General features: G+C 46.1%; 1 protein-coding gene and 1 long non-coding RNA gene across 2 annotated transcripts in view; both read right to left on the reverse strand.

Moving 5' to 3' along the window:
* Positions 1 to 14,166, reverse strand: part of LOC308580736 (uncharacterized protein) — a 154,119-nt gene that overhangs the window by 100,223 nt on the left and 39,730 nt on the right. The window lies entirely within an intron of this gene.
* Positions 3,216 to 7,302, reverse strand: LOC308577986. The gene is made up of 2 exons (XR_014003803.1): positions 7,206 to 7,302; positions 3,216 to 3,434 (listed from the first exon to the last, which is right to left on the reverse strand). It is a non-coding gene; the product is annotated as an uncharacterized lncRNA (long non-coding RNA).

Here is a 14,166-nt window from a genome sequence, read left to right on the forward strand (position 1 = left end):
GGAAGAAAAGGCTGTCGGGAGAATAGCAGCTTCCGCTTCCTGTCCCGCATGTGGGGGGGAAGAGATGCAGAACATGACGGCGGCTGTCCTTCCTCGCGGAGGCGCTGCAGGTGGGTCATATGGTTATATATTATAACAGGGGGGTGGGGGGGAGTGGGGGTGCTGCTGGAGGGAGTTGTGGGGAGGGATTTTATTTTTTTTAAAAAACCCTGTTAGGCAAACCGTTTCAATGTAAGTTTTTTTCTGTGTCTCCTTTTTCTAGTCGTCAGTTTATCCAGATTTTCACATTTTTAAAGACCTCTTGAAAATTGTTCAGCATTTTGGTGCAGATCTCGCCTAATGCTCACGCTTTTGCAAAGGGTATTTCCCCAAATATTTACATTTCCCATAATTAATGCATTCTGTATGTAATTCCGCTAAAATAATGCATTTATAGGGCTTTCCCCCTTTGTATGGGGGTAGGACATCTTTTCCCAATGGAAGGGAGGATCTTTCTCCTGCTCTCCTCCCTGCAGGCCAACTTGGGCAGGTGGGGGACCTTCCTTGGGCTCCCCATAGGGCTTGGGGTCAAGGCAAACCCTTAAGCATTGGAAAACCTACTTCAGGGGCTGCCCCTGGAACCTGTAATCATTTTTATCCGGCCTGATTTTATTATAATTTATTAAAATTGTATACCTCCCTGTACCCACAGGCCTTAGGGCAGTTCACAGGATAAAATCGCAATATAAAAACTCAAAAGTACATAATCAAAACATAAAATCAACCCAATAACGCCCCCCCAAACCACACACATTTTAAAACATTTGTGTTTAAATTAAATACAGCAGTTCTGGGCAGAAGAGGTTAAAAAAGAGGAGAAACAAGCAACTTCAAGTCCACATTAAAATTCCAAGTGTGGCTGAGGCCTTAGTTAGACAGGCTAATACTACTACTACTACTAATACCCCTGAGCACCCTCTCCCACCAGTGTCTTGCCTCGGTAATGGACTGGATGAAAGCCAACAAATTGAAGCTCACTCCAGATAAGAGTGAGGCTCAGTTAGTGGGTGGTTCCCTAGAGCAGATGGCTGGAAGGTCGCCTGCAATTGATGGGGTTACACTTCCTCTGGAGGAGCAGGTTCATAGCTTGGGGGTTCTCCTGAATCCTTTGCTGTTGCTTAAGGCAGTGTTTCCCAACCTTTTTTGGGCAAAGGCACACTTGTTTCATGAAAAAAATCTTGAGGCACACCACCATTACAGTCCCGTGATGTCAGCGCGCAGCGTCACGCCGGGAGGGACATTAATTGCTAGCAAATTACATAATCACCTCCTTGAGGGCTGGCTCATCTTCTCCGAAGGCAGAACCCCATTAATTAACAGCACAGACTCACACCATAGCCAAGACGAGGGGGGAAAACCTCAGTCATGCACAGTCATGCACATGTGGGGGCTAAATGAGGATGAAGACCGGGCAGAGAGCAGGGTTCAAATCACCCCACCTGGCCAGGACAATCCCTGGGTGCTTCCTTGGGCCACTCGCCTGACCCACCTCGCAGGGCTGTTGTTGCGAGGATAACACGGGGAGAACCACGCGCCCCCCCGGGAGCTCCTTGGAGGAGAAAGTGGGCGATGAATGCAATGCACGAAATATATGAGAGGCGACCAGGTTTTGCAGGTGAGGGGCCCCCGCCAGCCTCTGCTTCCAACACCCGGCGCAACGACGCCGAAGTTTCCCCCCGGGCTCGGCTCGGGGAGCAGCGCTGCTCCCCCCCGGCTCCCCTTCGCCCTCCCGGCTCTCTCTGCCGCCCACTGGGGACCCCCCTCACCTGCCAAGTCCGGAGCGCCGGTGGAAGTTGCATGCATGCATGCAGGGCGCCACGTTGCCATTGCATTGCACTGCACTCCATGCAACGCCTGCACGCATGCATTGCCTTGCACGCCCGCCAAGGGGTCTCCCCGCGGTCCGATGCGTCCCCTCCGGCGCGGATGCAGCATTGCAAAAATAAAAAACCCCCGACGCAGCCCTACCTGGGGGGCAGCCTCCGCCGCTCCGCCTCCGCGGGGATCCCCGGGCTCCATCCTGCCGCCCGATCTCCGCGGGGGCGCAGGCAGGCTGCGCGGGGTCTGCGCGGAAGAGCCCCTGCCCGCCCGGCCGCCGCCGCTGCGCTCATTCCATGGCCGGGAGAAGAGCACTTCAAACAAAACGCCCGGCCCGCCAGGCCACGCTGGGAAACGTAGTTTGCGCACCCCGCGCGGGCGCGGAGCCCAAGGGCGAGGGGACTACGGATCCCGGCAGCCCCCGTGCCGGGGACGGAGGGGGAGAGGCCGGGTGCAGGGATGGAGGGACTGGTGGGCGAGCGAGTGAGTGAGTGGCAGCCGCCAAGCCTTGGCCGAGAGCCAGGAAGGGCCTCCCCGGAGGAGGAGGAGGGAGGCGCAGGGAGGGAGGGAGGGAACCCCAGGGGTCATCTAGTGACGGCGCCCCAATCGAAAATTTGACTTTAAAAAAAAAATCTTTCGAATTTTTTAATTTTTCCCGCGGCACACCAGGCAACATCTCGCGGCACACTAGTGTGCCGCGGAACAGTGGTTGGGAAACACTGGCTTAAGGCTCAAATGGCCTGGAGTGCCTTTCATCACCTTTGGCTGGTAGCCCAGCTACACCCCTATCTGGACAAGGATAGCCTATCTACCATTGTCTATGCTCCAGGAACTTCAACGTTAGATATAGATATGTGTTATACGTAGGGCTGCCTCTGAAGACAGTTTGGAAACTTCAGCTAGTGCAGAATTCAGCGGCCAGGTTGCTCACTGGAGTAAGGCGGGTGAGCATATTACCCCCATCCTGGTCCGACTGCACTGGCTACCAGTTAGTTTCCGGGCTTAATTCAAGGTGCTGGTTTTGACCTATAAAGCCTTACATGGCTCAGGATCACAATACTTCAAGGGCTGCTTCTTTCCATATGAACCTAGCCTGATCCTGAGGTCCTCCTTCATGGGCCTCCTCCTCAAGTGGTCTGGAGGGTGGCTGCGCGTCTGTGGAATGCTCTCCCCAGGGAAGTTCAAGATCCTGGCGCCTTCCTTATACACCTTTGTTGTTGATTAGTCATCTTAGTTGTGTCCAACTCTCTGTGACCCCATGAATCAGAGCATGCCTTGGAAACTCACTTTCCTCTCAAAGCTTCTCCTGTTTTATGTCCATGGAGCTTTCATGGAATAATACGGGAGTGGGTTGCCAGTTTCTTTTAAGATATTTATTAAAGTTTCAAAATGTTACAAAAATAAGAAGAAAAAAAAAGAAAATACAAAATACAGAAAAATGAAAACAGTTAAAAACAAATCAATATTTCCATATCTTGTCTTTCGTTTGCTTGTTTCCCTGACCTCCTTGCTCCTCCCTTTTTTGTATTCCAGTTCAATTAGTTAATTCAGCAAATCCTTTCCCTCTTTGTTTTTATCTTAATCCTTTATCTGAATATACAACAACAACAAATTTATTAAATTTGTGAGGTCCATGCCTTTACACAAAATACCATAAAACATTATTAAAAGATAAACAATAAAATTATAAAAGTAGGCTAAAATTCATGCCATGCTGCCCAGCAAGGAAACTACCCAATAAACCCCACCATTCAGGGAAGAAGATACAACAACAGGTTAGGAGAGCAATGGGAGGGACCTCACCGTTTCATCCAGGAACCATACCCTAGTTTTCATAGCCTTCACCACAAAGACCGCTACCACGTGAGAAATCCGTGGATCAGCGTCCACCAGTAAAAACTTTACTTGGTCCTCAGAGTTGACTATTGATTTGGGAATAGTTTGTAACATCGCATCCCTGAAGGCCGAATAGATGGGACAATACAACATGTAATGTATGAGATCCTCTTTGGTTCTCATATAACAAGGACATATACGCTGCTCTACTGGGATTTTTGCATATCTGCCTGACAGATAGGCCGTAGGAATGGTTTGAAAACGGGCCATAGTAAAGGCTCTCCGAAGAGTGGGATTGGTGATATTCGCCAAGTAATTGGCGCAGATTTTGACTGCTTTCAGTCGGGGAAACCAGTGGGAGGACCCTGGGATCTGTATTTTTGTGGTATCTAACAGAGCGTCTCTCTCCAGGATCCATTTCCGGACTTTGTCCGGGCTCCACTGTTTGAGGATATTAAACTCCGGTAGGGTGTATCTAACCAGGATCTCAGATAAGTTTTGGCGCCAAGTGGTGTTCTTTTGAAAAGATACAAAGGCTTGTTTGGCCAATAAGGTGTTTGAAGTGTTTGCAAGGTTGATGTAAAATCGTAGGAATCTTAAGTGGGCCCTGGCAGACACAGAGGGTAAACCAACCTCCACCCTCAAGAAAGCTGCTGGGGTTCCTTGAGGAAGGCCTAGAATCCTCTTGAGATAATAGTTTTGCAAAATTTCAAGCCGTTCCAACAGCCTCTGGTTCCACCCCCAGAGCTCTATCCCATATAACATCTGGGGAATAGCTTTCCCAACAAAAGCTCTTAATGCCGGGATCACCAATTGTCCTCCCCTGGTATGGAAGAAACTAAGCAAAACACCAATTGTTCTTCGTGTTAAGATGGTTACAGCCTTAAAGTGGGCTAGCCAGCTAGATGTAGCCTGGAATGTAACACCCAGATATTTAAAAAAAGGGCACTGTTCAATCACATGTTCATCTAAAGACCGTCTAAAGGTGTGGCGAGCTCTAGTGAACACCACAATTTTTGTTTTGTCATGGTTTATCTTTAGTGAATTATGGGAACAGTAGGCTGCGATCCCCTCCAGCATGCTGCGTAAGCCTCTTCGGGTGAGTGCCATTAAAAGCATGTCATCGGCATATAGCAAAATATTCAGGCGTTTACCTTCAAGGGCTGGAGCCGATGACTTGTACTTTGCCATGTACTGAACAATGTCGTTTATATAAAAGTTAAAAAGAAATGGGGCTAACAGGCATCCCTGTTTGACCCCTTTCCCCAATGGCAGTGGGTCCGTAAGAGTTCCCGATGACCCAGTTCTGATTTTGACTGTAATGTCTGTATGTAACTCTCTGAGAATTTTTAAAAGTCGTCTGTCAATGTCCGTTTCATATAATTTTTTCCATAGTCTATCTCTACAGATTGAGTCGAAGGCAGATGTCAAGTCAACGAAGGCCACAAAGAGTCTGCTCTTATACGCTTTTGCATATTTAGCTACCAGGGTCTGTAGTACCATGCAGTGACCTATCGTATTGTGGCCCTTTCTAAATCCTGCCTGTTCCTGGTTGAACAGGTTAGAATGGTCCGCCCAATCTACCAGCTTGTTTAATAAGTACCGGGTATAAAGTTTGTATGCGATGTCCAGAAGGCTTATAGGGCGATAGTTTGCTGGATCTTGAATGTCTCCCTTCTTGTAGATAGGGGCTACCACACTTAGTTTCCAGTTTGCTGGGATTTTACATGTGTTGTTTATTGCCGTAAAAAGTTTGGCCAAAAAGATGGCCCACCATTGGGCATTTGATTTAAAAACCTCAGGGGGGATCATGTCCTCACCAGGAGCTTTGCCATTTTTTAAAGTTTTAATTAGCTGTAGGCACACTGATTCCGTAACAGGATCCCAACTAGCTAGATGCTCATTCTTCAATGGGAGGAACGGACTCAAATTAGCAGTATTTGAGAGTGTGTATAGCTTGAGAAAGTGTTGATACCACACATCGGATGGAATACTCCTGTTTACAATTTTTCCTTTGGATGAGACTCCCTGTGCTACTATTGCCCAGAATTTTCTATCGTCTCGCGATTTAATCGCCTTATCAAGTGCCTCCCATTGTTCCTTCCTGTAAAGGGATTTCTTGAGTTTTAAGGTGTTTTTATAGTGAGAGCGCCATCTGTGGAAATTTACCATAGATGACAAAGTCCTCTCCTGTTTTACCTTATTTTGTTGTTTCCTAAGCAGGGATCTTAGCTTCCGGCAGTCTTTGTCAAACCAGACCCCTGATTTGTTATGTTGTTTGGGAGGCCTGGTATTTATAAGAAATGGGAAAAGAGACTCTGAGACCCGCTGATATAGTGAAAAAGGATCAAAGTTAGGTAAAGGACACTGGTCTCTCAGAACCAATAAATCTGGAGAGTGCAGGTGTTGATTGATTTTAAGCTCCAGCTCGCTGTTCCATTTACGCCTGCGTGGGGCCGGTGCTTGAGGAGGGGCTGCACAATGTAGATGTTGTAATCCCCCTGATTTGAGGGGAGTTAGTGAGATTGCTCTAGGAAGATGGTCGCTCTCAGTTCTGTTAAAAGTGCTGAGACCCTGTGCCCTCTCCAAAATTGTAGGAGAGACCAGGATATGGTCAATCACACTTGCACCACAAGGGCCGATAAAAGAGAAGAAACCTCCTGACCTATCCATGTAAGTACCATGCAGGTTGTACAAATTATGCTTAAAAGCAATCTCCAGTAATGTAATACCTGCCTTATTCAAGACCTTTTCATCAGAACTCCAAGGGATAAACCAGTCTGCCTCTGGTAAAAACTGGGTTTTGGAGCCATACGAATTGATGTCGCTGCCTATCCTGGCATTAAAGTCACCTGCCAGCAGGATGTTCCAGTCAGGAAATTCTATTTTGACCTTCTCCAAGCGTGACTCCAAATCTTCCCAGATTTGTACTGTCTGAGAGGAAGTACACACGGGGGGAATATAAATGTTGAAACATAGAAGATCTCCTCCTGTCTTATTGGAGATAAGTAAAATCTGAAAATTGTTGTTCTTCATCCACTGCAGTTGTCGCACCCTGTACCCTTGCTCTATAGGAATAAAAGTGACCAAACCGCCACTAGGTCGGCCACGGTTATTTAGTTTTTTCGCAGGGGTAGCAAAAGCCACATAACCCTGTAAGTAAGGGGGATGAGAGTCTAGGCACCAGGTCTCTTGTAGACAAATAATCTGGAATTTTGAGAGAAAATCCAGAAAATCAGCATCGCCCTGCTTAGACAGCCAGCCCGCCACATTCCACGATAAGATGTGGAAATATGGTGGTGAGGGGAACAAAGGTAGACTCCTCCGTTTGTTCTTTAGGATGATGGAATGAATGTTTTTGTAGAGGTGGAGTGAGCTGTTGAGATCATTTGTGCTAGGTACTAATCTAGTGAGTTTTGTTTCCCTGGCGTGGTGTCCCCTCGCTGTATCTGTCTTTCAATCTTCCACCTGAATGCCATCTAAGGATCCTGAGGCGTCCACAAAGATTGAACCGTTCCTACTATCTTAATATATTATAGCTTTAGATTATCACCTGTTAACAATCCATTTTTACATATTCCTTTATAACATTGCTGCTAAAAACCACTTTGCTGTGGATTAGTCATCTTAGTTGTGTCCAACTCTCTTAGAGCATGCCTTGGAAACTCGCTTTCTTCTCAAAGCTTCTCCTTTTTTATGTCCATGGAGCTTTCATGGCATAATACTGGAGTGGGTTGCCAGTTTCTTCTCCAGATGGATCACATTTAGTCTAACCTCTTGGCTGACCTGTCTGTCTTAGGTGGCCCTGCACGGCATAGGTCATAGCTGAGTTATTCAAGCCCCTTCACCACGACAAGGCAGTGATCCATGAAGGGGTATACATCTTTAGGTGCCATGCAAACATGTTCCTTTTTATCCAGGCTTTTGCTTGATATGTTTGACATCCTATAGTCTTTTTCAAACGTGGCTCTTTTTTGGGGGGTGTTAATTGGGTTGTTTTTATACTGATTATATATGATGCGATCTTTTCTGTGAACCATGCTGAGTCCTCCGGGTGTAGGGTGGTATTTAAACTCAATAAATAATAATACCATATTAATACTTTCATTATTAGTACCCCACGGATCTGACTGGGTTCCCCAGCCACTCTAGCTGGCTTCTAACAAATATAAAAGCATAACAAAACATTTAAAACTTCCCTCTACATAGCTGCCTCCAGTTGTCTTCTAAAAGTTATATACTTGTTTGTTTCCTTGACATCTGACGGGATAGCTTTCCACAGGGTGGGCACCACTACCAAGAAGGCCCTATGCCTCGTCCCCTGTAACTTCCCTTCTCACAGGGAGGGAACTGCCACAAGGCCCTTGGAACCTGGATCTCTGTGTCCTGACTGATTGATTAGTGTGAAGACGCTCCTTTAGCATTTCATCAGTTTGCCTTTTTATTCCATCAGGAGATGTTGAAGGGATGCTGGCAGAAGGGGAACAATCAGAAGTGTCACCCAAAGAATCCAAAGAGCAAAGGAAGCTGAAGGTTCAAGATGGAAGCCGAAGGCGAGAAGGGAGACGAAAGCAGAAGCCGGAGGGTGACTCTTGTACGTCTCAGGGTGGTGAAAATCAAATTTCTAGAGAGGAGAAAAAGCATGAATGCGCCGTGTGTGGAAAGAGATTGGGTAGTCGCTCAGCTCTTACTTTACATCAAAGAACTCATACAGGGGAGAAACCGTATACATGTTCCGAGTGTGGAAAGAGCTTCAGTGTCAGTGGTAACCTTACCTCGCATCAAAGAACTCATACAGGGGAGAAACCGTATACTTGTTCAGAGTGTGGAAAGAACTTCAGTAATAATAGGCAACTTAAGTCACATCAAAGAACTCATACAGGGGAGAAACCGTATACATGTTTAGAGTGTGGAAAGAGCTTCAGTGAACGTGGCAATCTTACTAGGCATCAAAGAACTCATACAGAGGAGAAACCGTATACTTGTTCAGAGTGTGGAAAGAACTTCCGTCAGAATAGCGCACTTAAGTTGCATCAAAGAACTCATACAGGGGAGAAACCGTATACATGTTTAGAGTGTGGAAAGAGCTTTATTTGGAGTAGCAGCCTTATGTTGCATCAACAAACTCATACAGGGGAGAAACCATATACATGTTCCGAGTGTGGAAAGAACTTCAGTCACATTAGCAACCTTAAGTTGCATCGAAGAACTCATACAGGGGAGAAACCGTATAAATGCTTGGAGTGTGGAAAGAGCTTCATTAAGAGTAGTGCCTTTATCTTGCATGGAAGAACTCATACAGGAGAGAAACCGTATACATGTTCCGAGTGTGGAAAGAGCTTCAGTCACTGTGGCCAGCTTACTAGGCATCAAAGATCTCATACAGGAGAGAAACCGTATACATGCTCCAAGTGTGGAAAGAGTTTCAGTGACAATGGTACCCTTACCTCGCATCAAAGAGCTCATACAGGGGAAAAACCGTATACATGTTCAGAGTGTGGAAGGAGCTTCAGTCAGAGTGGCCACCTTAAGTCGCATCAACGAACTCATACAGGGGAGAAACCGCATACATGTTTGGAGTGTGGAATGAGCTTCGCTCACCGCAATGGGCTTGCTAGACATCAACAAACTCATCAAGGCAGCAAACCTTATAAATGCTCTAAATGTGGCAAGAGCTTCAGTCGCATCGACTCCCTTTCCTCGCATGAAAGGATTCATACAGGGGAGAAACGATATACATGTTTTGAGTGTGGAAAGAGCTTCAGCCACAGTTCCAGCCTTACCTTGCATCAAAGATTGCACACAGGAGAGAAACCGTATAAATGTTTGGAGTGTGGCAAGAGCTTCAGTCGTGGTAGCTTACTTACATTGCATCAACGAACTCATACAGGGGAGAAACCGTATACATGTTCGGAGTGTGGAAGGAGCTTCAGTCGTAGTAGCTCCCTTAAGTCGCATCAAAGAACTCATACAGGGAGGAAATCTTAGAAATGTTTGGTGTATGGAAAGAACTTCAGTGACAAGGGCTCCCTTCCTAAACAGTAAAGAACTTGTACAAGGGAAACATCTTAGAAAGGGTTGGCGTGTGGGAAGATCTTTAATCATATCAAATAACTCCTACAGAGAGTAAACCAGTGATCGTGTTCTGGTCCCCCCAGGACAGCCATTATTGGATTGGAAGAACCTTCTTGACAGTAAGAGCTGTTTTGACAATGGAACAGTCTCCCTCGGGAGGTGGCGGGCTCTCCTTCCTTGGAGGTTTTTAAGCAGAGGTCGGATGGGCTTCTGCTATGGATGCTTTAGCTGAGATTACTTCATTGCTGGGGGTTGGACTAGATGACCCTTTTGTTGTTTAGTCGTTTATTCATGTCCGACTCTTTGTGACCCCCATGGACCAGAGCACGCCAGGCACTCCTGTCTTCCACCACCTCCTGCAGTTGGGTCAGGCTCATGTTTGTAGCTTCGAGAACACTGTCCAACCATCTCGTCCTCTGTCGTCCCCTTCTCCTTGTGCCCGCCATCTTTCCCAACATCAGGGTCTTTTTCAGGGAGTCTTCTCTTCTCATGAGGTGGCCAAAGTATTGGAGCCTCAACTTCACTATCTGTCCTTCCAGTGAGCACTCAGGGCTGATTTCCTTCAGAATGGAGAGGTTTGATCTTCTTGCAGTCCATGGGACTCTCAAGAGTCTCCTCCAGCACCATAATTCAAAAGCATCAATTCTTCGGCGATCAGCCTAGATGACCCTTGGGGTCCCTTATAACTACAGTTCTATGATTCTATATACATCATCTGCTAGACAGCTGTTGTCACAAGCTTGGCAAATCCAGGCATATACTTGATCATCAGATAATGCCAATATTGTTCACTTGGACTGTGCTGTTTGAATCCATGTACAATTCTAGGTGCCTATTCTATAGTTTTGTTTTCATATCCTAATTTTCATCTGCTGTTACTTGTAGTGTTCCCAAAGCAAGGAAGGATTCAGAAGATCAGTAAAGGAAGGAAGGAACGGTAGTATTCACCATCTCTTCCTGAACTCTCTTCCTGGCCCTAAGATCTATCTAAAGATCAACAAACTACATCAAAGTAACCTATTAACTTTCTGGCCTAGGATGGCTGGTGCAGCAACCGGCAACTGGTCTGTGTCCTAGAATGCTTATACGTGCTTGTCAGTCATAGAGAAATGGCAGTAGAGAAAAATGGCGTGGATGTAGAGGCTTGTGGGATTTGATCAGAAATTTTTGGCAATGAATCAAACCCAGTCAGCGCAATGCTTTCATCGCGGACACAATAGCTTGATGCATATTTTATCATTCCTCATAATAATCCTGTCTGATCCCTACAGTTATAGCTGCTATCTCTGTTTCATGTGCATCATAAAATGAAACAGAAAAAGCTTTACGAAAATAAAATCTTTATGAATTTTTTTTTAAAAAACCCTCATGAGTCCCACCTACACTGGAAAAAAATTGTGGGATCTGCTCACATCCCTCATAGTTAGCTTACTGCAATGCACCGTACAAAGAGATATCGTAGAAGGTTGGGCCACAGGCTGTAGCTGGTGCAGAACGCAATAGCCAGGTGGCTTGTGTGAGCAAGGTTAAAAAATGTAAAGGATACCTGGACAGTTAAGTCCAGTCAAAGGTAGCTATGGGGTTGCAGCGCTCATCTTGCTTTCAGGCCGAGGGAGCTGGCTTTTGTCCACAGACAGCTTTCTGGGTCATGTGGCTAGCAGGACTAAACCGCTTCTGGCGCAATGGAACACCGTGACGGAAACCAGAACTCACGAAAACACCGTTTGCCTTCCTGCCACAGTGGTACCTATTTACCTACTTGCGCCGGTGTGCTTTCGAACTGCTAGGTTGCCAGGAGCTGGGGCAGAGCAGCAGGAGCTCACTCCGTCGCACAGATTCGAACCGCCAACCTTGCCATCAGCAAGCCCCAGAGGCTCAGTGGTTTAGACCACAGTGCCATCCACCTCAGGCTTGTGGGAGGAAACTACTGCCAGCATAGAACAGCCTGCTAGTGGGATTGGCACTTGCTACCAATCTGCTACTGGGCTGAGTTCAAGGAGTTTGTACTCACATGCAAGTCCCTGTTCTGCTCAGTCCCAGATATACAGCAGAGTTTCTCCTGCAAGTTCCAAAGATCTCCAAAGCACACACCCAGAATGGGGCTTTTAGTGTCACTGTTTGTGTTCTGTGGAATGGCATCCCTTTCGGGGGGGAGGGAATTGGGACCTTTTCCAGCTGGATAAATAAATTTTAATAATGGGTGTCCACTTGTTACGGTTTTAGTCTTATTTTTATTTGTTGCCTTTGTGTATATAACTGCTTTTTAAAACAGTTTTTGTATAAATTGCCTTGAGACGGTGGTTTAGAAGGCAATTAATTATTTTGTAAAAATAATTTTAAAATACTTTTCACATTTATGCATTTCACTAATTTTACAATCATTTTGACATTTCAAGGTTTGACTTTCCTCTTTCTGTGGTTCCTTCAATTTATTTTTAATATCTTCTGCATATCCAAATTAACTTAATTTGCTCATTTATTCCTCTTCTTTAAATATATACTGGCATGAAACTGCAGGTTATGACAATAATCCTACCAATGTTTTTATCTGTTTACAATTTATCTGTAAATATTCAATAAACCATTTCCATTCTTTTATTTTAAAAAAATGTTATCTTGATTCCTTATTCTTCTGGTAAGTTTCACCATAGAAGGCAATCATATTTAAGGCAATCAATAAATTATTGTTACAAATAATATGATAATAATTTTTCTACTGGCATCTGACCAGGGTTAATCCTTCTGTGGAATTTTGTTCAATGGGAAAACGGTAGAGAAGCAGAGCTATAGAAAGAGATATCCAGAAGATATACACAAATAGATAAATCTTGCTGGACCAAAAGAATAAGAATTGTGATGCTGACACACAGTCGTTAAACCCGTTGAGTATTCCCAATTAAGTTACTTGCATTTCTGAAAATATATTATCATCAAGCAGAGTAAAAGGGAAGCATACCGAGAGAGGACACGATCCTGCAAATCTCCTTCATTATTCGGCTGTGCAGGGCTCTCTGGTCAGGACCCAGCAGAGCCCGTTCCTCTTCAGTGAAACTGAGTCCTGGGGGAGAGGGGGGGAGAAATGCTTCCTTGCAAATATCAAAATAGACCGGCCTACAAGCAAAATCCCAAAGCCTTGTTAAGGGGAGGGGAATGGGCATTACCCTCAGGATTAATATACATTGGTACCTTGGTTCTCAAACTTAATCCATTCTGGAGGTCTGTTCCCAAACCAAAGCATTCCAAAACAAGGTGCGCTTTCCCATAGAAAGTATTGCAAAAGGCATTAATCCGTCCCAGACTTCTGAAAACAACCCCTAAAACAGCAATTAAACATCAGTTGATCCATAAAATGAAAGCAATAAACAATGTACAGTGGTGCCTCGCAAGACGAAATTAATTCGTTCCGCAAGTTTTTTCTTCTTGCGAGTTTTTCGTCTTGTGATGCACGGTTTCCCATAGGAATGCATTGAAAATCAATTAATGCGTTCCTAGGGAAACCGACTTCATAGAATCATAGAATCATAGAGTTGGAAGAGACCACAAGGGCCATCGAGTCCAACCCCCTGCCAAGCAGGAAACACCATCAGAGCACTCCTGACATATGGTTGTCAAGCCTCTGCTTAAAGACCTCCAAAGTAGGAGACTCCACCACACTCCTTGGCAGCAAATTCCACTGTCGAACAGCTCTTACTGTCAGGAAGTTCTTCCTAATGTTTAGGTGGAATCTTCTTTCTTGTAGTTTGGATCCATTGCTCCGTGTCCGCTTCTCTGGAGCAGCAGAAAACAACCTTTCTCCCTCCTCTATGTGACATCCTTTTATATATTTGAACATGGCTATCATATCACCCCTTAACCTCCTCTTCTCCAGGCTAAACATGCCCAGCTCCCTTAGCCGTTCCTCATAAGGCATCGTTCAGACCAGGTCCGGGGACAGTCTGTCCCTGGACCTCTTCTGAAGGCTGGGGGGGGGGAGGACAAGGGCTTTTCTTCCCACCCCCAGCATTTTAAAAAACCCCGGGACAGCGGAGGGCTTCTCCGCTGTCCGGGGCGATCTTAAAATGCTGGCGGGCGGCATTTTAAAATCGCCCCGGGACAGCGGAGGACTTCTCCGCTGTCTGGGGCGATTTAAAAGCCCCTGGGAAGGCAGGCAGGGGGGACAAAGACTTTTGCCCCCCGCCAGCCTTCAGAAGAGGTCCTGGACCTCTTCTGAAGGCTGGCGGGGGGCGAAAGTCTTTTCCCCCCCCGCCTGCCTTCAAAAGCTGTCCGGCCAAGGCTTCGCGGACCACTCCGCAAGCAGCGGCAGCATGCTTGCAGAGAGTTGCCGGCATGCCGAAGCCTGCGCGCGCTGAGAAGCTGCTGATTCTTCTAGATCTGTCAACAGCTTTCGACATGGTCGAT

The sequence above is a fragment of the Podarcis bocagei genome (assembly GCF_964188305.1).
Source record: "Podarcis bocagei genome assembly, chromosome: 2".
Taxonomy (NCBI): Eukaryota; Metazoa; Chordata; class Lepidosauria; order Squamata; family Lacertidae; genus Podarcis; species Podarcis bocagei.